This window comes from Mugil cephalus, chromosome 10, assembly GCF_022458985.1.
Source record: "Mugil cephalus isolate CIBA_MC_2020 chromosome 10, CIBA_Mcephalus_1.1, whole genome shotgun sequence".
Classification (NCBI taxonomy): domain Eukaryota; kingdom Metazoa; phylum Chordata; class Actinopteri; order Mugiliformes; family Mugilidae; genus Mugil; species Mugil cephalus.
Window position 1 is genome coordinate 18,582,704 of NC_061779.1, and position 24,499 is coordinate 18,607,202.

Genomic DNA, 24,499 nt, shown 5'->3' on the forward strand with positions numbered 1-24,499 from the left:
GCCAATGAACCCATATGCTGGTGGTTTTCATTGTACAAAAGTGCAAAAGCGAGAGTGTTTTGTTCCATCGATCCGACATTAACCCTCTCTGTCAACATCCTGCCCCATTTATATCAAGATAGCACCAAGATAATGCCCTTTCCACTCCCTGATTTATATTCCCCATGCACCCCCACTATGTCCCATGGGTATTTGGGCTGGTGGGTGGGGGTGTACCTATGCAGACGAGCCTGTGGAGATCACTGGGGCTAAATCACATTTACCCTCCCTGCCGTGCCTCCTCCATGTCCCTCCTCCTCCTCTGCCAGGCAGATAGATGACAGCCACCTATTCTTTCCTCCAGACAACGGGGTGTTTGCTGTTCCTCTTATCCACCCAAGAGACCGACCTTGTAACAGTGTTATTCAGCAGCAGGATCCGTCTCTATTTGCACTGCCATGTTGTAAGAGGAACAAAAGTGTTTGTCTGCAGGATGAATACATCTAGAGCTTGGATAACCCACACACACAAAATAATATCCTTTTGGGCCGTGTATTATGCTGCTCTTTTCGGGTTTCATGAATTTCCCGAGTGTTATTGAATCCCTTTGCTTGGTGATTTTCTGTGTCAAATTTTTCTAATACATCCCCTTGGGCTGCAGATAATGTCTTTATTGTTGCACATTAACAAGGGTTCCCATCTCAGAGGAAAACTAGGCTTCTCTGATGAACAGTCTGGAAAATAACCATAGCTAGGAACAAAGCGTCAATACTGAACTTAAAAAGTCAGCCTCTGATCACATTAAAAAGACTTCTTTCATATGTTCCTCCAAATGCACCCAATGAGGCTAAGTCCTTCAATTAATTCTACCCTGCTCTTTCTCAAAGATTCCTGCATTATTTATGGGCTTCTGCCACTGCCGATTATTATTTACTGTTTGCTGTTTACATCCACGATCTCCATCTAATCCCAGGGGATTTAGACGATCTCATGTTTGGACTGACACATGGGCAAGGCGTCGTAATTAGTAGAGGCGCCTTTTTGATATCTGCCTGATAGAACTCCGTCTGACGGTTAATAAGCAGACTACAGAGGCGCTCATTTCTCATGTTATCCTGGCGATGTGTAGACACGCAGTTCAATTTATATGCACAGGATTATAAGACTTCAGCCTCTGCTTCATCAAAACAAAGGAATGAAGTTGAGTTTGTGGGGCTAAAATCGTCAAGAGCACATTTCAAAAATGAAATCATGATAAATTAGGAGACAGAGTGAAACAAACAGGAATCCAAATGAGCTGGTTGGAATCAATACAGATTGGATGTGGATATCATAAATTGATTGTCTCCTATAATTCTGCTCTTTTGACATGGCTCTGTGAGGTAAGATTAAATAAGGATTTACATTTTATGAGAACACTGCAAAGACTGAATGCCAAAAATAATTTTTATGCGTTTGTATTACATTCAGTCAGCATTGGAGAGGTAGCTATGCAGGTAGAAAAAAAAAACAAAAAACCCAAAGACAGCCGTCCAGGTAGTCTGGTCTCAAAACAATCAATTGGTTATTATGCACAACAAAAGCGGCACAGAACCTGAGCACCATCCAGAAGAATATCTGAGTAATCATGGGGCTTATGGCTAATGAGAAGCAGGTGTCTGGGGTTGGTCAAATCCGGGCAAGGACCTCTGAAGACAAATGGTTGGCAGGTGAGGAAAAGCGGAGAGAGAGAGATAGGAGAGGGTAAGTGAATCTGGCAGCAGGAGCGAAGAGAAGAATTTGTGTCAGAAGGAAATTAATTAGGTGAAATTAATTTTGCAGGATACAGATATTCTGTCGTGTTATTGTCGCAGCTCTCAATTCTGGAAGATTTAGACTTTTAGACTTAGACAGACTTTAATGATCCATGAGGGAAATTACTTGGTCACAGTAGCTTCGCTGCAAATAAAAGTAACACTCTTAATGGTCAAATAATGGAGATATCTAGAGACTGATGAGATTTTTGTCTTCGAGGAGTTTTTGTTTGGGCGACTGTGCATTTCCTGTGGGTAAGTTTTGACTCTTCAACCACCACTATGAGCTGCCAACAATCTTAGTTACCTGTAGCTATTGTTACCCCAACAACACAAGGCTAACTAGTGTTAGCGCTGTTGGCACACTAGACAGGGGGTGTTAAACATATGGCCCGCGGGCCAAAACTGGCCCGTCGGAGGGTCCAGTCTGGCCCGTGGGGGTGAGTTTGCAAAGTGTTTAAATTAGATGTCATTAGGAGCAATTGTTCAATAAAATTGGCACCCATTTGATTTTTTTTTCCCACTATGGGTCGCACCGATCTAGTCACAGTCGCGGACATAACACAACACAACACTAAGACCCAGAACTAAACAGCAGGTGGCAGCAATGTGCCGAAATCGCCCTTTTCGCAATTGCGCTTTTCTCGTGCGCAGAGATACCTTTTTTTTAATTTTTTCCCACCATGTCCCCTTAGGGGCTCTGTACGAGAGCATACATATTATTTTAAAATTACATTATTACATTATTATCGTTTCTTATTATTCTATTTTAAGTCGCAAACATAGATTAACCAAACTTATTGCATGCAATTTATAGACATGAAAGCAGTAGTATTCATCTATTCATGTTTAGGTACCGTAGTAGCAATGAGAGTGAATGCTTAATCACTTAATAACTCACCATTAGCAGAACTCCGACTGTCTAGTAGACAACAGGATGTTTTGTGTGTGTATTGCTTTTAAAGGCTTTCATAGTGGCATCTGGAAAATGCTGATGAGGCAGTGATGGATCCCTGATGGACGCTACTGTGTGTGTGTGTGTGTGTGTGTGTGTGTGTTGCTGCATGGTCCTGCGGAACAAGAAGGTCTAGCGCCCCCTACGTTGACAGCCATAACCCTTCATCCAATCCGCGGGGACAGGACCGTCACTTTCTTCCCAGCTCTTGAGCGCCCGGCGATGCCGTGCTGAGCAGCTGTGAGCATCGTGAAGGACACACGGACGGACGCAGCCGCCCGCTACGGAAGGTAAGAGAAGGGGCTTCGCTGGGGAGACATGGAAGAAAAACTGCTATTTGACATAATTTCCAGAGAAGCCGGCCGCAGCATTTTTGACAGCTTGGAAATCAGTGTTGTTTACAACGGGGCTGAGTGGGATGCGAGGATGGGATGGAGCTTCTGTAGCCCACCGCAATGCAGAATTGTCAACGGTGTGGAGACCACGAAATGTAAATTATTTTTATGTCATTTTTTTTGTGTCGTGGAAAGATGCCTAGACACTGTATGTGCAAGAATATCGCGGGGTGGCGGGGGATGATGATGTTATGATCTGCCGCACATCCTGGCATGCATGCACTGCCCCCCCTGTCGATGCACGGAACGGATGTAATGACTGAGTGATACCTTTCCAGCCACGTACGGGGCATACGCTTTGAAGTAAAAAAAAAAGAGTGATCTTTAAAGTCTAGATTAATTAAAACACGCCAGAGGCCATAGTCTAATAGCGCCGCACATACCGATGATTCAAACTGCCACCTGCCTCTCAGCCAGGAGATTAAGAAAGACCCGACGACTGTAAACACTTTCATCTGGGGTGGAACTGAAACGCGTGTTGGTGCCACGATTGAATGGGGCGCACGGTTCGGCTCTGTCATCTGTAATTCTTTAATAATAGCCCATTGCGGGCTTGCCGTGCCAGGATCTGAGGCATGTAGAGGGTGTCATGGGCGCGTCCTGACTCACCAGACTAGGCTTCAGTGGGAGAGAAACAGTTCGTGCTACATGTTGCCAAAATCGGGATTAGGGATTTATGCAAGTGCTTGACACATTTCCAAAGGGGATTCTTCAACATGTAGCAAAAAGATGAACAGAAGTATGTTATTTCAGCCGTTGATGGCTGATGAGCTTCCAGCCACTTCGATCACGATGTCATGGAAGTCATGCAAATATACAGCGACCCATGATCAAACTACAGAAATCCTGGATGTGATCCTTTTGATTATAATATGCTACATTCTGCATCTAAATTAATTTGGCCAAACATTATGTAAGCCAGTGAAAAATGCTTTCTAATGTACCAGTAATAAATCCTCCTTCATGACTGATATGATGCTCAGTTTATATTGAAACACCATCAGAAATCATCATCAGTCATTCAGCTAAATGATTATTGTGGAGGATGTAGTCAGGGGTGCTGTTAGCCTGCACTGAATTTAAGTCTTTGTTAAAAGACTGAAACAGGGTTTTCAAAAATAATAGCTCTGCAAGACACAGTCTCAGAAGACACATTCAAATCAACAGTGCTTAGTTATTTTAAATACATGCTGAGTATCACCATCGCAAAGCTAAGAATTAGGCCAGAACTGTTATATTGGAGACAGATGACCATTCACACTCACATGCACACCTATGGCCAGTTTCGAATCACCAGTTAACCTAACGAGCATGTCTTTGGACTGTGAGAGGAAGTCAGAGAAAACCCACGCAGGCACAGAGAGGGCATGCAGACTCTGTGTTAGCCCTGTCATGGACCGGCAACCTGTCCAGGGTGTACCCCACCCCTGCCCAGTGACAACTTGAGTAGGCTCCAGGACCCCCGCCACCCTCTCAAGGATAAGCATTTACGGAAAAAGAATGAATGAATGTTGTATTAAAATGCATTAATTTTTGAGTAGTGTTACTATTGAACTGGAGTATGTACTTGCATTATTTATAGGCAGCTAAACGAGTCTTGTTTAAGCTTCCACAACACTTTGCTGTGGACTAATGTCGTCGTGGTTTACCATGTAATCTAAAACAACAAATATTGTTGTTCTGCTTTTGTGAAGGACAGAATCCACTGAATCCATTTTAAGTTTAGACCGCCAACCACAAACACCTCTGGAAACTCTCCACCTAGATATTTTTGACCCAGATTTCGGCTTTATTTCCTGTTCAGTGCAGGTGTGAGATTCTTCTCTCCGTGTGTCCTGGCTGAATCAGAGCTATAATGTGGCACAAAATGTCAGGGGATTCCAAGGCCTTCTGTCAGGTGAAGCACTTTATGAATCTTGTAAGCTTGACTTCTGTTAATGCATCCTGTGCTGTGTCCCGTGTGCACCCCGAGGACAGACCCCCACCTTCATGCTAAGTGAGTGAATTTACTCTGCTCAGAAGTAGGCTAACCTTCTGTGTGCAGAGCAGCATCTTGCTTCACGGTGAAATACGTCCGAGTATAGAGTTCTGAATTTCGTAATAAGCGCTTCTCTTCCAGCACTCTGGCAGCAGTGACATATTGGTTTGCCAAAGGTGCATTTTTACAGTAACCTGCAAAACGTTGGCTAAGGCTGTTCTGTGAAATGCATTTCAGCATCAGCCTCCATTAGTGTCACAGTCATGACCTGAGTGTGCACTTACTTCCGTTTTGATTTGAAGCGTCAGTCACATGCCTATGTCATGTATTGATGTAGATACGCTAACCTCACCCGAGGCTGAAAATAGAGCCGTCTAACGTACAAACGTGAGAATGAGAGAGACCGTCCTTCTTTTATTTGCTGCTTTTTCACTTTGTTGTTCTAGTGCTACTGCCAAAAGTTAAGGAAGCATCAAAGATTAAAGCAGTTTGAGAGTAATTTTAGGAGATTAGATCTGTTTCCAGATGTCCTTCCAGACTCCAAGCATTAGCTCAGTAAAAGAAGATAGATTTTTCCGAGCGATTTGAAAACAATCTGAACTGATTGGCAGCGGTGGCATGTTGGCAGCAGCATGGGGAGTTTGTTGGCCGTTCTTTGTTCTTACACACTGAATGCAGTGTCAGTCACGCTGGAGGGAAGACGTCCAATGGACTTGTTTCATTGTACAAGTGAATGTTCTTGGAGAGGATGTGGGGAGACGAGACGGCCCATGCAGATGAACACTCCGTGCAGACACGCACGCACAACCATCAGCCTGTACTGCTGCATCTGTCTTCCCTGTCTGTAGAAGTGCTTCTCTGTGTCCTGCTGACAAAACCTGCTATGCTCTCGTCTCGATGCTTCCAATAGGTTTGCTCGGCAATTTACACACTGGCGATCAATAGTGAGACTCACTAATGGTACGACAGTGAGGCAGAGGCATGACGTCTTCTGTGTTTGCCTGAGGACAGACCTCTTCTCTGTTCATGCCTGAGAAGGAGAAAGGGCCTCAGTCCCCATCTGCCGTCCCTGGCTGTCTGGATGCAGTTTAGACTCGGCCTGACATCGATTCTCCCACTGTGGACTGATCCTTGCTCTCTGCATGCACATTACCTGATATAGATCCTACTGTGTGCATAGGCACGGATAAAACAGATTTGTACACCACTTGTTGATCAGTCAGTGACTCCGTGCAAAGCTGTGAAGACATTGTGGCATAACATTATGACCACCTTCCTTAATATTGTGTAGGTCTCCCTTGTGCCTCCAGAACAGTTGCGACTCATCAGAAAATGGACATGGTCCTCTGAGGGTGTCCTGTGGTGTCTGGTAACAGAATGTTGTTAGTGGGGGGTCTTTGGGTCCTATGGATTGAGAGGAGGGGCCTCTGTGGATCATCGTACAGATACTTGATCAGTTTGGGATCTATTGAATTTGGAGGCCAGGTCTTGTGCTGCGTGTCTCTGTCAGGCTGCATCCTGCTGGGGATGGCTGTGGGGATTGCTTGTCATTGCTATGGGGTGGGGGTGCCTGGTCTGGTCTAGGTGGGTGGTACCGGTCTAAGTAACAGCCACAATGTTATTAACTTGTCCTATATTGTTATTTTATTAGCCTTTATTAGCCTGTCAGTTGTTTTAATGTTGTGGCTGATCGATGTATGGTAGCTTTGTAATGCCAACAATGAAAAAAAAAAAAAGGGACACACAAATGTTAGACGTCAAACATTTCACTTTTTGTTGTTGTTGTTATTGTTAATATTCCATTTCTGGTGCCTCGGTTGCCCTCACGGATGTAATAGCCTTCAATAATTGCTCCCAGCACTTCAGGAAGCTACTTACCTTTAACGCTGGAGCCCATATGAATAATTATCCATCCACACTGGAATAAAATTGTGCCTAATGCATGTACGTGAATATGTCTCTACAACGCTACATGGTTTAAATCTGACAAATAAATCCACAACCAGGTTAAATAAAGGATACATTTAGATAAGTTTGATATCGACTACAGCATTTTTGCCTATTATAGCATTTAAGATCCTGGCAACCTGACAAGATAAAGAAAAAGTTATTGAAGAAATGTCTTCGTTGTAAAAAACATCAAACCTCAATAGGATATATCTGAATGTGTCTTTCATCATGGAGCCAATAATCTCTTTCTTTTATCAGTGCGGTTTTGTTTGTTGATAAAGTGCAGAGATTGTGGCTCACAATGCCTCCTGTGGTTGTCTATCTGCCAAAGTGATGTCTCCTTGAAAATCAGATTACTCCTAGTTTCATTAAGACGACATGGATCAGACAAGCAGGTAGTGTTTGGAAGTTTCCCGGTATCTCTCCCTGCCACTCATGGGGGAAATAGGATGGCACTGATCAATGTTATCGAAATGTTATCGCACAGTAGAAGTTTCAGCTTCCGTGACAAGGATTTCTCTTTGCAGCTTAAGAGGTCAGGTCCTTAAAATCACTATTTAGATAAAATTAAGACATAAAATCAGGATTTATTTATCAAAGAGAACTAATATCCCCTTCTCATAATTCCATCTCGTTCCACCGTTTTTGGTTCCAGACCATCCGCATGTTAACTTTAAACATTAACTTTAAATTGGGGATTTTAACATCATTAAAAGCTGTAACTAGGTTAAATCGGAGAAGATTTCATGTCTGATATTCTGCTCAAGTTTCTCTTGGATATTTTTAGACTTTACAATCAAAGTAAATCTTCTGGGATTTATGGACTCAATTAAAAAGAGATTACAAATGTGTGCCCTTCCATCGCCTAATCTGTGTTAACAGCGTGATCAGTCATTAAAAAAAAAAAAAAAGTATTTCTGATGATATATTTTCTTAATTATTTTCATTGTCAGCCCAGAGAACTGTTTGTTTGCTTATTAGTGGTTCTACCCTTATCTGGCTTCACTGGGACGCCAGTGGTTTCCGCAATAATAACGAGAGTTATTTGCTCTTCAAACAGCTAATTACAATTAGGTTGTTGTTAGCTATGGCTAAGGGGCTCTGTATTTAATGATGCTAAGAAGTACATGTGACAACACTGCAAGGTTAGTGGGTTCAAAGGACAGTTTCTGTAATTAAGTAGTCAATTTCAAGCATTTTAATGTGAATGGGCCTTAATTAAACTACTCCTCAAAGTGTCTGATTACCTCCTATGCATTTGTTTCACTGAGCAGAAATATTATGTTACACACAGGGGACTGGCTTCTCACACGGGAGTCTTGAACTGCCTGTTTTTGAATCTTTGTGTGCGTTCAGTTAAATTGTTTACAGGGCCGCCGAGAAGCTGTGCAGCCAGACGACTGTTCCTGTAAGAGAAGACGTTCACTTACTTGTAATTTGAAAAATCAGCCGAGTGTGTCTGATAACTTCCCTGGGATTTAAAACCAAAGCTTTGAGATGTAGAAACATTTTTTTGCTCACAGCTGAAATCCTTATCTGTCGAGATGTTTCTATTTCTTTCAAATTGTTTTAAAAAGTCAAGTACTTAATGAGTCATAGAGACTTGGTGTGAAGACCGTTGAGCAAGCTGTGGCACTAAGAGATATGACGCAGAGGAGATGTTTTGGCTGAATTTCGGATAGAAACGATGAGAAATGATGCCTGCTGCCAGGCTCACCTATACAGTCATATTCCCATTGATACAGTATATACTCCTCCAAACTATTCAGATGAAAGTGTGTATTTAGTGTCGTTCTGAAGATTAGATTACCTCTGTATACTTCTTTATTGGAATAAGCTGCATCGTTCTGAATTTAATCCCATTTAATCAGTGTTCATTATGTGCATGTGAAAGCATTAGTTTCAACTGCTTGCGCTGCTATGTTATAGTGCTGGGGATAAAGAGCAAGCCTCATGGAGGAGGGAACTCACCAATTAAGTACCAAAGCGCCTTTCTCGGTGGGGCCACGCTACTCCTGGGGCCTTTGAGCAAGGCCTGTTGCTATGGTGCTGGGAACATGTGTGGAAGACAGGAGCACAGATCTGCATGCTAGTTCAGCACGCAAGGCTTGCGAGCATAAATGCACTGCTTATACCGCTGCTTTTCACATGGACTCTGTGTTTCCATGCTAACAGAATATGGGGTGGATATAGCATGCTATTCAGTTCAGCCTTGTTACCTGCACAGATACTGTACCATATTAAACTGGCGTTATGAAGCCCACCTGTTTAAAATAACAGGAGCGTGTGGGAAATTTTTACATTAATTGAAAGTGTCCTTGGTGGGAAGCATATTCGTTTTTCAGCTGGCTGATTCCTATACTCCAGGTTGAGGGATTGTAAAAGTTAATGGATAGAAAGCTAATCGCGGAAAGAGCCCAGAGGCAAAGGCTTCCTGGCACGCAGAGCGAATACTGAAGAACGCTGGGAAGCCTCATTATACATTTAGGGGCGTCTTGTTTTCTCACTCTCTGGACAGCTGGACAGCTAAATTGTTCGTGGATCAATAGTTTAGCGTCCTATTGGCCCCAACGAGTGATTGAAGTGCATTTACACCCAAAGAAATCCCATTATCCTTGGCGGAAATGGGAAGCATAGCACTAGGAGCTTCAGCAAGTGTTATCGCTATGCCCATTATTCAATGTGTTTGTTTACCTACAGTGTTACCGTTCAAAGGCATTTAAAATTTACCTTTTCTTGCTTTGCAGTTGCATTTATAAATATCCCGGTGTTCCTGTTTGGTTTTAAAATAAGGGGCATCCACTTTTAGATCGGGTGTCGTTTCTGGGAGAATTCCTATCACTTCGGTTCTTATTCAACAGGGTCGATTAAAAGTTCAGAACTTCTTGCGCTCCCTTACAGACCGGCTGATTGTGTATTAATGCTGCGTATAATGACCGGAGCCTTGCTGCAGCCCGTCTGTATTGATTCAGCACTTATTTCAAATGGCTGCTGTTGTTTTTTAAGGCCAGCTCTTTGGCTATGGCAAATGCAGGAGGAGAGAAGGAGGAGGGTTGGGGATATTGAGAAACTGAAAAGCACAAAAAACTTTGGAGCTCTCCCTTCATTCCTTAGATCAGTGTAACCACAAATAAAAGCTGTGGCTGTTGCAGGCTGTGGGCTGTGGGCCGCCGCTGTCCTCTCCTGGCTCGTTTGCTGCGCTGCCGCTGTATTTGTTTTTCATTGGTCAGCCCCCGAGCCCCTGGGTCCTCGGGTCCATCTCTACATGAAGAGCCCATTGATGTGGGCAAAATTAGCATTCGGTGTAGGCGAGCACGACAAACAGGTTGGTTTTCCATTTCACACTAACAAACCTGTTCTTTCTGGATACTCTCAAAGGATCTCAAATCAGCCGACTTGTTGCATAGCTAATGAGCATGGACAAAAGTAGCCAAAGAATGCCCATGTAGCCTTCTTCGGTCCAAGGAAGGCACTCTTTGTGTAGGCCCTGCCGACTGACACATCAGGGCAGCACATTTCAGCTGGTATGACATTGTCACATTTGGCTCAAAGACCTACAAGGTGATGTAACAACCTGCGTCATGTTTTCTCCAAGTACCAGTGGCACAATACAGCAGCACTAATGGCTTCCGACAAACTCCCCTAAAACGTCTGTGAACAAAAGTTGTTCTTTGGCTTTAGCATATCATTATACAGATCTGAACCCGGCATTCTGGGGAATCGGCCTGACTTATGCATGAGACTGTCGCGCTAATTATACTCCACATTCTTTTCCTTGGCTGAGTTCGAAGCTGCAGGAGCTTCTGTTGCAATCTGCTAATTCATGCTGCTGACTTTCTTCTCACATTTGTACTTTGCAACAGCAAAGTGCCCTCAAGAAAAAAATGACTAATATCACCCCACGGAAAACACCACATGCAGCCTCGGTGTTCATTATTTGTTGGTTTTTTATTTATAATGAGTCAGACTCATGCTTGTTCAAGCCAACCAAGAGAAAGAGAAAGGGAGTTTAATTACAGAGCTTTTACTTGTACAAGCTTCACTCTTGTGCAGTTTATATAAACGGTAAAAAGGTAGGTAATGATGATAAGGATGCGAGTGACGCTACTTCTCATTACCGACTGTCTAGACCGAGGTAGTTGCCAGCAATCACAACATGAATTCCTCTCTGACTGACACCGGCTCTCACGCCGTGAGGAAAAATGAGCAACGGATGCAATTAAAATGTTTGATCGGAGTTCAGTGGGTCACAACAGCGAAGAGCTTCTCTACTGTGTGTGTGTGTCTGATGGTGAAATATGTCAGTAGCACACCAGCTAGTGTCGCTGGTTGGATTATTCATGGGGAAGGTGTAATGGCAGTGAGTAGAGGAAAGGGCATCCAGAGGTGAATCTGACTGGGAGACAGGGCATTGAATCCTATTTTTTTTTTTTTTCCCTCCCTACGCTCCTTTCACAGTTGCCACCCCCCACTTCTTGCAGCACTCTGACTCTTATCTGCAACATACAGCTCCACTCACGCTGCACACACAGGGCCATAGTGTGTGGAGGACAGACGGAGTGAAGGGCACAGTGTCACTCACAATAAGGCAGTAAGACACACACGCACATAAACACACACTTATATATACAATGAATGGAAAGAGGAGGGGTTGCAGTTCTCTTAATTCCCCTGCAGAGACGATGCAAAACACTGCTCTTCTATACGAAGGGGGATCGATGATTACAATGCATTTAGGAAGACTGCTTGAGTACATAATGTCATTCACACTGGCACATGACCAACAAGATCACAATTTGGCTTCAGTGCAATGATCGGAAAGGGAAAAGGTTGACAAAAAATACATATGTCTGCTTATATTCTGAATAATAGATGAATCAGGTGACTTCTAAGAAAAGCTTTAATCCAAAGATTAAAAAAAATCAGCCCCCTTTTAAAAAAAAAGTGTGGAGGAAAAGATAAAATGTGGCTTCACAGAGCAGTTTTTGGCCAGATGTAGTCACTTCCTGAGGTCTTGTCATCACCACCAGGTTGTTAGGCAACATGTGAAGACCACGATGGACCGTGCCAGAGTCCTTCCTCCGGCTTTTATTCCCAGGTGCGCTGTCAAAGAGAACGAAATGTAGACCCTTGAAATTACCAGGAGTCTGAATGCTTCTAAATTAACCATTGAAAGTCAAGAGAACTGTACTTTGGAAATGAATACTTTGCACACACTTCAGGCACTCGCGTACCACCATGCTGCAGTGAATAAAACTGCAAAATATCTGTCAAAAGAAGGAAGCTGTAAGTACAGCAGAATCAAGCAAAAGTGTTTGTTTGAATGATAATAAATAAAGAGTCCCTTAACCTAGTTTAGTTTTCTTGCTGCTGCAGGAGGGGGAGGTGAGCTGATTGGAAATGCTTTAAACCATGTGGCTGTGTGGGTTGTCCCAGCTGTGTCCTTAGCAGCACTTGGACTGAGCATGAAGAGCTTCGTTACAGTGAAGGGAAGATTTACATATGGGAAGTGATAATCTTGGGATCTGAATGCCAGAGAACTCCCACACATCTACGGCTCATTGTGCTGACACAGCGCTGTCATGATGAGCCAGTTTTGTGTCTGAAGATTTCAGTTCATGCGTCATTCTGCAGAATTAACAACTTACTGTAAACGTCGTATGGCCCGGGCGTTGATCTCAACACTCAGTACACGGCTCTCTGTTCTGTTCTTTCTGTTGTTTTAAGTGGGCACCTGTTTAGTGTTTTGAGCCATAATCACATGGTGTGACTTGGCCAAGAGGCACCAGATGACTCAGGTCTTTGCCCAGACTGTTCCTCATTGTCAGTCGGCACACACACCGCTTCCCAACAGGCCGACTGACTGTGGCCATGTGCTCAGCGGTAAACACAAGAGAGCAGGGTCTGTTTACATGGGCGCTCTGTTCCAGGCGTCAATGTATGTGACGGTGGAGAGGCTGCAAATATTGCATCCGTCAGCAAATTGGCACGTTTTGATGATTAGAAAATAATGAGTGACAGTTGTAGTTCGAGGAAAGAAAGGCAGGTGTTCACGCAGATATGCGCCCTCCTGCGGTCGCGTGAATCAGTGCGTGTTAATTCCTCTTGACGTGTTACATCAAGAAAATGTGGGAGATGCTTGTTACAAGACAAACCTTATGATGCCTTATGATGTGTTCTCTAAACTTAACTAAGTAACAAGGCACTTCTGAAAACAACCCTCCTTTTATGCACTAGGACGCTGCAATACTGGATAATATGTTCAAGCATCAATATACCCTAGCAACAAATATTAGAGTCTCAGATGTTTGCCAATTCAAATGCAGTTGCCTTCTTTAAATAGTGTGCACTTTTCTTGAGTATTTGAGTGCCAAATAACTGGGGAATATTATTTTACACATAAATGCACTCATTGAGAGGGACTGGAGAGCCTGCAGTGGCACAAATAGTGGAGGAAGACTTCCTGATGGGCAGGCTTGAATATGCATGCCGCTGCTTAAAAGCACTGGCACAGACTAATACAGTATGGCAGTCAATGGATCCACAAAGCAGGCTTTGTGTTGCCTACTTTCAACTCTGGAGGAGGCGTCTGAGCCTTTCGTTTGAAGCACTCTGGCCTAAAGTGCCACATTTCAGAAAGCAAAACCTTAAGTTTAACTTAAATGTAAATCTTATAAATAAAATATCATATGAAGAGACGTTGTTTGTGTTAACTACAATTCCTCAGCCACTACACAATTACTTATTAATCAGTAAATGGTTACATTAGTTCCAGCTTGGTTTAAGATTTCATTTAAGATCCATTGAGGCTAATGAATCTTAAGTAAAGCAACCAAAGTAAACAACTTAGCAGACATATTCACTGGTGCTTTCAAATGGTCTATTAGTGTGTTCTCTCAAACCACTACTTGTGGTCCAGACATTGTTCCATCAGTGCTGTTTAGACAGTAACTGGAAAGGTCCACATCTCCCTCTGAGAAAAATATGTAAATAGGAAATAGTAGAAGTAAAGAAATCTCTGCAGGGCTTGATGTCTTAGAGCTACAAATTGTGCGACCATGCCCTTGGCAAAAAGGCCGCCATGGCGTCGAAAGGGGCAGCGGCACTGGGAGCCACAATGGCTTGAACAAATGAAATTATCATTCTCAAAGCTTGAGCACGTTCAGACCCCGCATGAATCTGTCTGCCTTTCTTGTTTTCATTCGTTCTCCTGCAGTCTGCATGCAGCCATGAGCTTTGACATGAGAATATGAGAGAAGCTGCTAGTTCTCCTGTGGGGAAAGAATCTGTGCTTAAAATAAAATCCAGATGAGGCACTTTGTTGCTCAACATGTCCCTTGCCGTAATTACTGTGAATAAACCGATACAACATCAACAGACTGCCCAATGGCCTGGAAGGATTTATTTTTTTTATGGCAGAAATATTTGTATAGGCAACAATGGAAACTTCAATGGAGAGCTTTTTGTAATAGCAAAGCGGGTAAAACATCAGTTGGTACTGCACACAGCTTCTGCTGCATACGTCAGCTAACTGTTTTGACAAGCGGATATAAGATGAGATCATCCTTTATCTAAATGGAAATTGTTCAGTTCAGCTCTGCTTAAATTTGCAAGTGTATTTGGCTTTTTAGTAACGCACAGAGGTTTGCTCTATTGAGAAAATTCAAAGTGTGACTGAACACTGGGAAGTTGTGCTTTTGTCTGGAAGACCTTTGTGACATCTCAAGGGTATAACTAACTTCATTTTTACCAACAAATTTCTCCAAACAACTCTCTCTTCCTGGGGCTCCTCAGTCGTGCATCACTCCACAACCTGTAGCCAACAGCAGCGATGCTTCATAATTATCGTAATGGCCGTTTTTTTTTCCAGAAAGCTTCCCAGTGTTCAGCCCCACTTTGAATTTTGGCCATCTGTAATTTACAGTAATTCAAGTACCGTAAACTTTTTTTTACGTGCAGGCAAATGTTCAGGTCTTAAAGGGTTAACACAACAAAGCTAAACCGTAAATGAATAATCACAAAAGATACCGATCAGATTTTAAAAATGCCTGCATCCGCCCCGATACCGATCTTCTGATACCGTTTGGGACATCCCTATGACTCATGACCATTTAAAAATACATTTGTATACTGTGTGGATAAATGTATTTGGGGTTGAAAGCGGCTTTTTCATGAAGTTCTGCTGACCATAAAAGCACATAAAAGTTTTTTTGGAGACCAGTGGCACCAACAGCCTCATGGGCTTCTGGCCTCAAAGGCTTCTTATGTAATTATCCTAATTACAGTGTCAGTTGACTGAGGCAGCGACATCGAGGCATCAGCATTAATAGATCAATACTGCACAATTGATCCATCCTTGTCTGGCTCAGCTTTACCTGAGCTAAACTGGCTAATATTGATTAATCTGCTGTTAGATTTAGTTTCCCACGCCTTGTTGTGTGCATCCTATTACATGTGTGAATTGATTAATATATTCCAATGATTGGTTGGTGCTCACCCAACAAAGACATTTCTTTATATCTTGCAGAAAAGTGTTGTGTGGACACTAGACTCCTCAGCAGACCTCCACTTGTAGTGCAGTGCTCTCACACACACACCCATTCTTGTATTGTCATGAGGACACTCATCGGTATAATGCATTCCTTAACCCTAACCCTAACCATCTCAACTAAATGCCTAACCCTAACCTAATTGTAACCTTTTCCCTAAAACTGAGTTTTAACCTTCAAAACACCCAAAAAGTGAGGCCAAAAAAGTGAGGACCGGCCAAAATGTCCTCACTTCACACAAATGTCCTCAAACTGATGTCTTTAACCTTTGTTCTCGGAAAGATAGCTGTACAAGTACACACACACACATCCGCCAACACACTCACTCACGCACACAGTCACTTTTGAGGGTAAGGACGAAAAATGTGGAAATGAACTCGCATATGAAGGACAGAGCTGTTTGATTGGACTGTGTGTCACAAAGGAAGATAAAGGTTATTGCCATCACTCGCACGCAAAAGACCGTATGCTAATTGTCACCACTTCCAACTGCTCCACTTAAATCTGACCTGCACTTTGTTCAAACGGTCTTCTCAGCAGATCATAATAAAGACAGAACAGCCCGAAGGTGAGACGTTTCTCGTGAAGAGGAAGAGGAGAGAGTGGGCAGTTAGCTGTGATGGACGCCGAGTTCTGCAATTAGGCTCAATGCTGTCACGTGCGGTAATAATTATCCGACAAGGAGATGTGCTCAGTTCCCCTGTTCTGTCACAGTGAGAAAGAGATCATGGCTGTTTGTATTTGTGCGTGTCTGCATTTGAATACAAAGAGGCAGACAGAGAAAGGAAAAGAGTGTCACATTTCCTCAACACTTGGCAACACGAACGTGGGACCTGGGTTCTCTGCAGTGACCTTGTTTGCTAATTAAGTGTCAGACCTATTTTTCCACTCCAGGAAAAAAGCTCATATCTTAGGGCTTAGATTCCCACAAGGCTCTGAGAGCACTTGTCCGGCTGCTGGTTGGCTTCTGTGGGTTTCTGTGTTTTTTTTTTGCGTCGTGTATGTGAATAAAAGTGACATTAGAGAAGCCACTGAATGGATAACCCTCTCTTATGAATACCGCATTAGGCTGTGAAGAAGGATGTAAAAAACCCAGTATAATAACAGCAAAATGTCACTGTTGCTATTATTGGCTAGCATCGGCTCCACTGCTCTCTTTCACACATTTTGGCTTGACAGTATCTGTCCTGTGGCAGACAGCTACAGGTGCAGCGCTCCAGTAAATCTGTTCTTGAAAAGATTCGGTATGAACTGGGATTTGGATGTTTTAATATAGAGTGTAGCAACTGATCATCCTTTTCTTATTATATTCACATTTAGTCAAGCCACTAGTCAACTGGCTGATATACTGATCTATGATATCAGTATATCAGTCAGTTGACTGATATATAATTATTTATTTATTTATTTATTTATTTATTACATGTTTTTGTGCCTTTTTGTGGGTAAAGAGAACAGAGACAGAAGGGAACAACGTTCATCAAATGCCTGCCAGCCGTTGAAGTATGCTGGCAGCGTTTTAGTCCATGAGTCATGAGCCCTTATCTCTCTCATGGATATCAGGTCACCTTAACTTTTCTGTCTGCATGTCCTTCAGAGATCATTATCAGTTTCAAGATCATAGGAGTGATCTTGAAAAAAGGGAAATTGTCATTTTCGTCTGTAATTTAAATTTAATCTGTAACAGTTTTCTTAGGAAACTCCAGAAAACCTACTATATCGTGAAGGTTATTACTGTTTTGATATAAAATGCAGATACAGAGGAAGAAGTCTGTATCCCTGTAGTCTGAAGAATCAAGCGTTATCATATCTGTTTGAAAAGTAGTTTTTTAGACATATATCGTCTTGTCTCTTTGCATCTAGCGGCCCTCTTTACATTGTATGCGTTTCGCTCAGCGACCATGAAAATTGCCCTATTTAATGACGCCCTCTAATGTCCCTCTGGATGCAATACTTCTGCAACAACAACTCACTGACCTTTCCTCTAAAAGCTCCTACCTCCGTAGTAGGTGCTTCTTGAAATGAACAACAGAATTCTCTTTGGATTTGTGTTTTGTTCCCCATTGTGCTGGAAATTGTTGTGTTCTGATGCTGCAGGGCGTAACTGATTGTTTGTCCAGTCCTTAAAAAGAGCAGCATTATGCGTGTGACACATATCAGTCACTTGAATGCCAGCCTTGACCTATATGTGAAGGCGTGGGCCAAAGGAGGGGCAGGCAGGCCAGAGCATAGGGCAGATATCTAGACTAATGAGCCTTAATGTGGCACAACATGCATTAATTTGGGGCCTGCAGACACAGTCAAGAAGATACGTTTGGTTCTTTGGCAGATTCTTTGAGCTAATGCCATCATGTGTTTTGCTGTTGTATAACTCAGACCACTGCTTGAAAACCTTCACACATACACTACACACACATTTGCTTCAGGATCTCTCTGGCACTGCATTCTCTTTCTCTTTCTTGCTCTTACTCTGTTTATTGCAATTCTTTTTTTTAATATTTTATTTTTTCAAGAACAGAGTTACAGTTACAAACTGACAAGACAAAATCAAATCAAGGAAAAACTCAATATGCACAAGGCAAAAGACAAACAAAGTCACAATGACAGGACAAATAAAGTGGCAAAATAAATAAAAATATAAATATAATAAAATAGTAATAAATGAATAAATAAAATACAATCTGCTGTAATTGAAGAGATAGACAGAGACAAAGGGTAGCATCACTACACATAGATTATGCCAAGCCACGTTTGAATACAGGGAGATTAGTCAACCTGGTGCGGTGATAGATTCTCCATATAAAGTAAAAATGGTTGCTATATTTTGGAAAAAGTCTTACTACCTTTCTGCATCCAATAAGGCGTCAGCTTTCCACTTTATTGCAATACATTTCTTAGCAATTGTCAAAAGGATTTCTGGATTTTCTTACCACCAAATGCTTAATTCTTAACTGCTAAATCCGTTTGCTAATTAGATTCATGTGCATGCTGGATGTAGCAGACAGCAGAAGACAGGAGCTGATGGGGCGACTCCCCCAAGGGAGAAGGGAAGCATGCGGAAAGTTCAGTGTGACTCTAAAACTTCTTATCTATGCCTTAATGACTTCTCTAGTGAAATAATCAATACAACCCAAATGACTCCCGGGGCCCAGGGCCCACTACAGGAAGAGGATATCTCCAAATATCCATTATGGATGAGAGCAGAAGTGCCAGGATGGAACGAGAGGAGGAAGAGGAGAGAGGTTACAGCCAGAGAAGAACAAGAGGGTTGGAAAGACAGGAAGGGGACATGAGAACGTAGAAAGTAATGGATGTGAGAGGGACTTGACCCAGAGTGGAGGAGGAAGAAGATTGCACCGTGGAACACTTCAGCTGTGTGTTGATTTTGTTGTATCTTGGCAGCCTCTGTGTGGTTGCTTCCCGCTGTTCCTCCAGCACGGTTGTAAGGTTTATTTCCAGCTGTGGGACTGGACGCATCCCTCACAGCTATCAAAATGAAATTGTCTTCTTCCGTCCCTCCCACAGTACAGCGTCACCTCGGCAACAAACGTTTTTTGTTATAATTTTTCTCTTCTGCTGCTCTCAACAGCATCCTTCCCGTGGTAGATGCCATAGTCTTTTTACTTCCTCTTGTTGTAGTAATGTTGTCCTCCCCACCGTGGCTGCCATGCCCTGTTATTACTCTCCAGCTCTCTGTAAAACACATACAGTATGTGCAACTCCCCAGCCCTCTATGATCATTCTCTCTCATGCTTTCTGTCCTCCTCCACCTCCACTGTGATGTGAGGTCACAGTTGGGGAGTCCTGTGATTTGACAGCTAAATGTTTATGTGAGCATTCATTTATGTGTGCATGCGACGGAGGGGGCTTTGTGCTTTTCAAAGCCTGTCATAGAAGGGGGCAGCATGCCATGACAGCAGTTGCTAACCCACACTAGCAGACTAACAGTTTATCCTGAGGCGTACTGTAGCAGGGAGATATACAGCCGGCCCCAGTGCTGCCAGCTCATCTTTAACGGGACTCTCAACAGCACCAGTGTTGGGGTGCGTCCGTGTGCACCTCAGGGCTGCATGCTCGGGAACAGAGGTGGGTGGCAGAGTGGGCTCGCTGTTTGGTTTGCGTGCGCTGTGTGGAGGAAGGAGAGTTGGGAACTTTGCTTGTTTCTGTTTGGCTATTGTAAGCATGTGTGTGTCTGTGTTTGTGTATGTGTGATCTGGCACCGCTCATCTCTGCTGGCTCTGGGATTCTGTGCTCTGCAGAGGGAATAGCTCATTATCCACCTCTCAGAATGAAGCATCCTGCCTTACACTGCAGTGCTGCACAGTGAAAGGATGCACCTATTGAAGCATTATGTGTACGTGGCAACCGTACATGTGCATCTTAGCTTGTATGTTGTTAAAAGGAAAGGCGCGACGTGCTTCACAATATGTGTCTATGTCTCTTATATCTCCCCTTCTGTGTTTTTAGCTTCAGCCTTCACGAGTTTCTTGGACTTGATATGTTTACATTTTTTTCATTGCTTGCGGCTTACTGTTTGAGCTACTAAGGCAACAATTCATTAAATATTCACTGCTATTTTCATTCTATTTTGTGTGTGTGTGTGTGTGTGTGTGTGTGTGTGTGTGTGTGTGTGTGTGTGTAAGGCTGCGCTATGTGTGTGATTTATTCATGTCAAGGCTCACTCTGACACATTTGTCCTATATGCCCAGTGTAGCCTGTTAGATCAAATAATAGGCAAGTGTCATCAGCATATATGCTGTGATAATATTTGCCCTATATGTGCATTGTTCATCCATGTATGCTGAGTTTTATAGGCCTTTAGTACATCATGGTTAAACTCCAGTGGAAACGTAGCTGCTTCATGGCTGTAATTCCTTATGGTCTGAAAGTCTGTGACCTTTAGCAATGACTTCCTGTGCACGGTTTTAAGGCTTTCAATTCAAGGAGTCAACAGCAGCATTTGCTTCTGCTCAGAATCCAGAATGACTCTCTGCGTGAGCACCTTGAATATTAATTACATTTAAATTTACCAAATTATTGAATCAAACTGTTCCTCAAGGTGAAATAACTTGGGCTGGAATCCAGTTTATTTTCTCAGCTTGTTAGTTAGCGACATAAACACCAGATTTGGTTCAGTTTATTTCACAGGAGATGGTTAGTGGCTGTATCTTTCCTCGGATTTGGTGAGGGCGCACCCCTTTTGAAGTAGCTGACTTTGATGCACCAATCAGCATTTCAGCCTGACTTGTGTGCTTTTTTTTTTTTTTGGTGGATTGGTTGCCAGGCGACTGAAAAGAAAATGTGAAGAAAATCAATAATCTTGATTAAGCAGACCTTTAGTGTTTTTTTTTGAGTGTTTGTGCTGTATGATTGGTTGTTGGATATGTTAAATATTCTGCCTGCCATCACATAGTGGAGCAAGGTTATTTATCCTTCCTCTTCCCTCTTCGATCAGAGCTGCTAAACAGTTGTGATGACCCTCTTAGGGTGGCTACCCACTGTAGTAGTATATAGCTTTAGGGTTTTTTCCTCTTTGCCTTTTGCCCTGAATCTATGCAATAAAAGACCAGTGGTTGGTACATCACTCTATCACTGTATCATCAACTAAGCAAGGACCTCACTGTATCTGTATCTATGTAATCTTCACATTTTGTCCACTGTTTAAGGCTAAGTGAGTCCAAGTGTTTCAGGTGTTTTTTAAGTAAGAAATAGAAAATACCCATAATTCAGACTTCTAAGGACTGTGTACATTTGTAGTTCCACATAAAAGGGCCTACTTTCTCCGACAATCACAGGAACCATTCCTGTTAACCTTAATGTGCCTAACATCAGATTAATACAGTGATACCTGAAGAACTTCTCCTGCACTTCTAATTGAAATGTTGCTTATAAAATGAGGATTTTCCAGCATTATATAGCTGTAGAAAGGACCTTATTTTATCAAATGTGTATTATGAGTTTGTTATTTTTTGTCTTTTCTACGGGGTAATCAGAATGATCCATTTCTCCACCTCATTCCCCATCTGACATACTACAAAAAGCACTTGCAACAAGAGCTGACTGCCATTCAGGTCACCTTCTTTTACCCAAACCTCTCAGCACTACTCATATTAACATGTGCACAAAAGCTCTTTTGGGCTGACTAGACCCAATTGGTCTCTCCTCCTAAGATGCAGCTTGGCTAGCTCATTGAGCTGCTGTCCTCTTCGACTGACTCACTGAGCAGTAATAAAGGGCTTTGAAGGGAGAATCAGATCTGAGCAATCAGGGGCAATTTACTTTGGCTTAAATACAAGCATGTGAGAGGCTACAGTTGTGCCTGTTCCATTATCAGTCAGCCGTAAATATTAGCTGTAAAAATCTGTTAGCACTAGCAAGATGTCAGTTGATTATACGCATTGCCTCTTTCTTCAGCTCCTACATATTCACGTACAAAAGCTCAAAGCCAAAGCAGCAATGGACTAAAACCAGAAATGGTCAACAACTAAATCTTAAAATCAAAGGCGGATTTTACAACCACGGCTCTCATGTAATATGTATTTCTTTTCTTCCCTTCATGCAACCAGTCTCTTCATTTTGCTTCCGAGACGCAACACCACATCAAATGTGCAGATTTCAAAGAGCCCTAGAGACTTATCAAAGACTCTACTCACATGCCTTCCATGAGTCAGAACGGTTTAGTCCAATCAATGTAGCACATCCAGTTTATTTTTAATGTTTAATTTAAGATAGCGCAGTTTGGTTATTTACTCACTCGCACAATTGTATGCGTGATCAGTCATCTGCTTATCATAATGTCCTCTAAACAGACATCTGATGAATGGCGGATGATTTTTAATTTCATTGCTTACGAGCACAAATTAGAATCAGTTTCATTTATTGAACAGAAAGTGCCATTGTCAGTGTAAATTTCCTTTCCTGGGTATCAAGTATGGTGTTGCAGTTTTATTGTTCATGCTTCCCGTGCACTTTTACAAAATGTGCTGCTAAGAAAAATCTGTATTGTTTGCTTATTTATTCTCTATTTTCTGCAGCCGTCATTGTCAAGCGCAGGGTAGGTGCGACTGGCATTTTCTCTTAATCCTTATCATGTAAATACCCAAATGATGAGGCCCTTTGTAATATGTTCCAGTACGCCCACCAAACCAGACCAGAGAATGAAATGAAAAACATCATAATCAAAAAAAGAGACATGAGGAAAAATGCAGGACGTCTACAGTTTCATTGTTCGATGAGCTGCCAGTTGCTGCTTTTTCAAAAATAAAACAAACCCTGCATTTGCTACAAAATACCGATAGATTTCTGAGAAACGTATCTACCTGCAACAAGCACCAACAGTTAGCTTGTACATGCTATTTTTGTCTCTTGTGGTCAGAGTGGTATTGTTGTACTGAACACACTGAATGTACTGCACCTCTGATAACAGGGACAGAGGGAAGGAAATGATCCTCTTCTATTCGCTGGAGGGATTGTGCAATGTCAGATGTTTTGGGTAAATCACACCGAAGAAAAAAGTCGAAACATTGACGTAAGCCAGACACAAGCCTCGTACTCTGTCTCTGCGCCCTCTGACTTTTCCTGCACGCTTCTGAGAGAATAAATGAGAGAGTTTACAAATAAAAGCAGAGTGCTGGCTAAAAGGAAGAATTTTTACCATTTTAGGACTAAATGGATGCTATCAGATGGGATTTGGTCTCAGGCGTCATCCCGGACTCCCTTCACCTCCTCCAATAGCTTTAATGATGTTTGTTGATTCCTGATTTCATTAGATACATTCTAATATGAATACAATGACATTTGTTCTCAGCACTGAAGTGCATGATTACCTCTTGCACGCCACAATCTATTTCATTTTCTGTAAAAAAAAAAAAAAAGTGTGTAAGCTAAAACCCCTAAAAAATAATTCTACTTACATGCTCACATACATTTTACCATATCTAACAAGTTCACCATTCTGTCAGAGACCCAATTTAGACCCTAAATGGACCATTAATGGACCATTAAGGGCATCAGCTGGACAAGAATGTACAAATGTATAAATGGTGAAAGCGTATCTGGAAAGATTTGGAACCTCTGCACAATTTCAATACTGTGTGTTTTGTTGTCTCAGCACAAAGCTTTTATGTCTCTTTTCAGTCTGGCACACAATTTATAATGTTGTCAGATCTGCTCCAGCGATACAGACCTACAGACAGACTCAGTCTAAACTAATTTGTGTGTGGGGCCTTCAGGGCTCACTTTTTGTGAAATCTTCTAGCGTCCCCTCTGCCAGATCCCTGCAACAGTTACTCAGCATCTTAATGCAACCCAAAAGCGCCCTTTGACAATTTGTGTGTGATGGTGGCTGCCCCCCGTCCCTGTCCCTCACAGTCAGTATTGCTTTCAAACTCATGGCAGCCCACAAGTATAAAACTCACGGCTGGGAACAGCTGAATCATCGTTTTGCCTTTTGCCCACGAGTAACTCTAGAAAGATTATGACTCAGAGCATTTCATGAAGATATATCACTTATTTTTGCTACTCTCCACAGCTCATCACAAACTAAACAACCGAACGTATTATTTATTTATTTATTTTTTTAGATGAAATGAACACAACCCTTGAGTTTGGACCTGAAACATACTGTATATTTAATCCATACATCTACGCTCACATACTTAAAAGCTAATATATGCTTACTAATATACCATGTGTTCTGTATTACAGATACTTTGTCAACTGTCAAAGACTTCAGGTTATAAACTGGACACTTTGTGTTCTACACAAAACACAAGTTTATGTCTATTTTTAGGGAAAAAGAAATCTTTGAAATGAATGAATGAATGAAAATTTTGAAAATGTTAACTAGTTGTTGTGGATCATTTGTTCCTGTGAAGATCAATTCAAGAGACAGTTAAATA

General features: G+C 42.3%; 1 protein-coding gene across 2 annotated transcripts in view; it reads left to right on the plus strand.

The window, feature by feature from the left end:
• The first annotated feature begins 2,869 nt into the window (after nucleotides 1-2,869).
• cntn1a (contactin 1a) overlaps nucleotides 2,870-24,499 on the plus strand; it is a 60,790-nt gene continuing 39,160 nt past the window's right edge. For both annotated transcript variants that reach the window (XM_047596168.1, XM_047596171.1), the window contains exon 1: nucleotides 2,870-3,017. The gene's annotated coding sequence lies outside the window, so the exon portion shown is untranslated. The remainder of the gene's footprint in view (nucleotides 3,018-24,499) is intronic.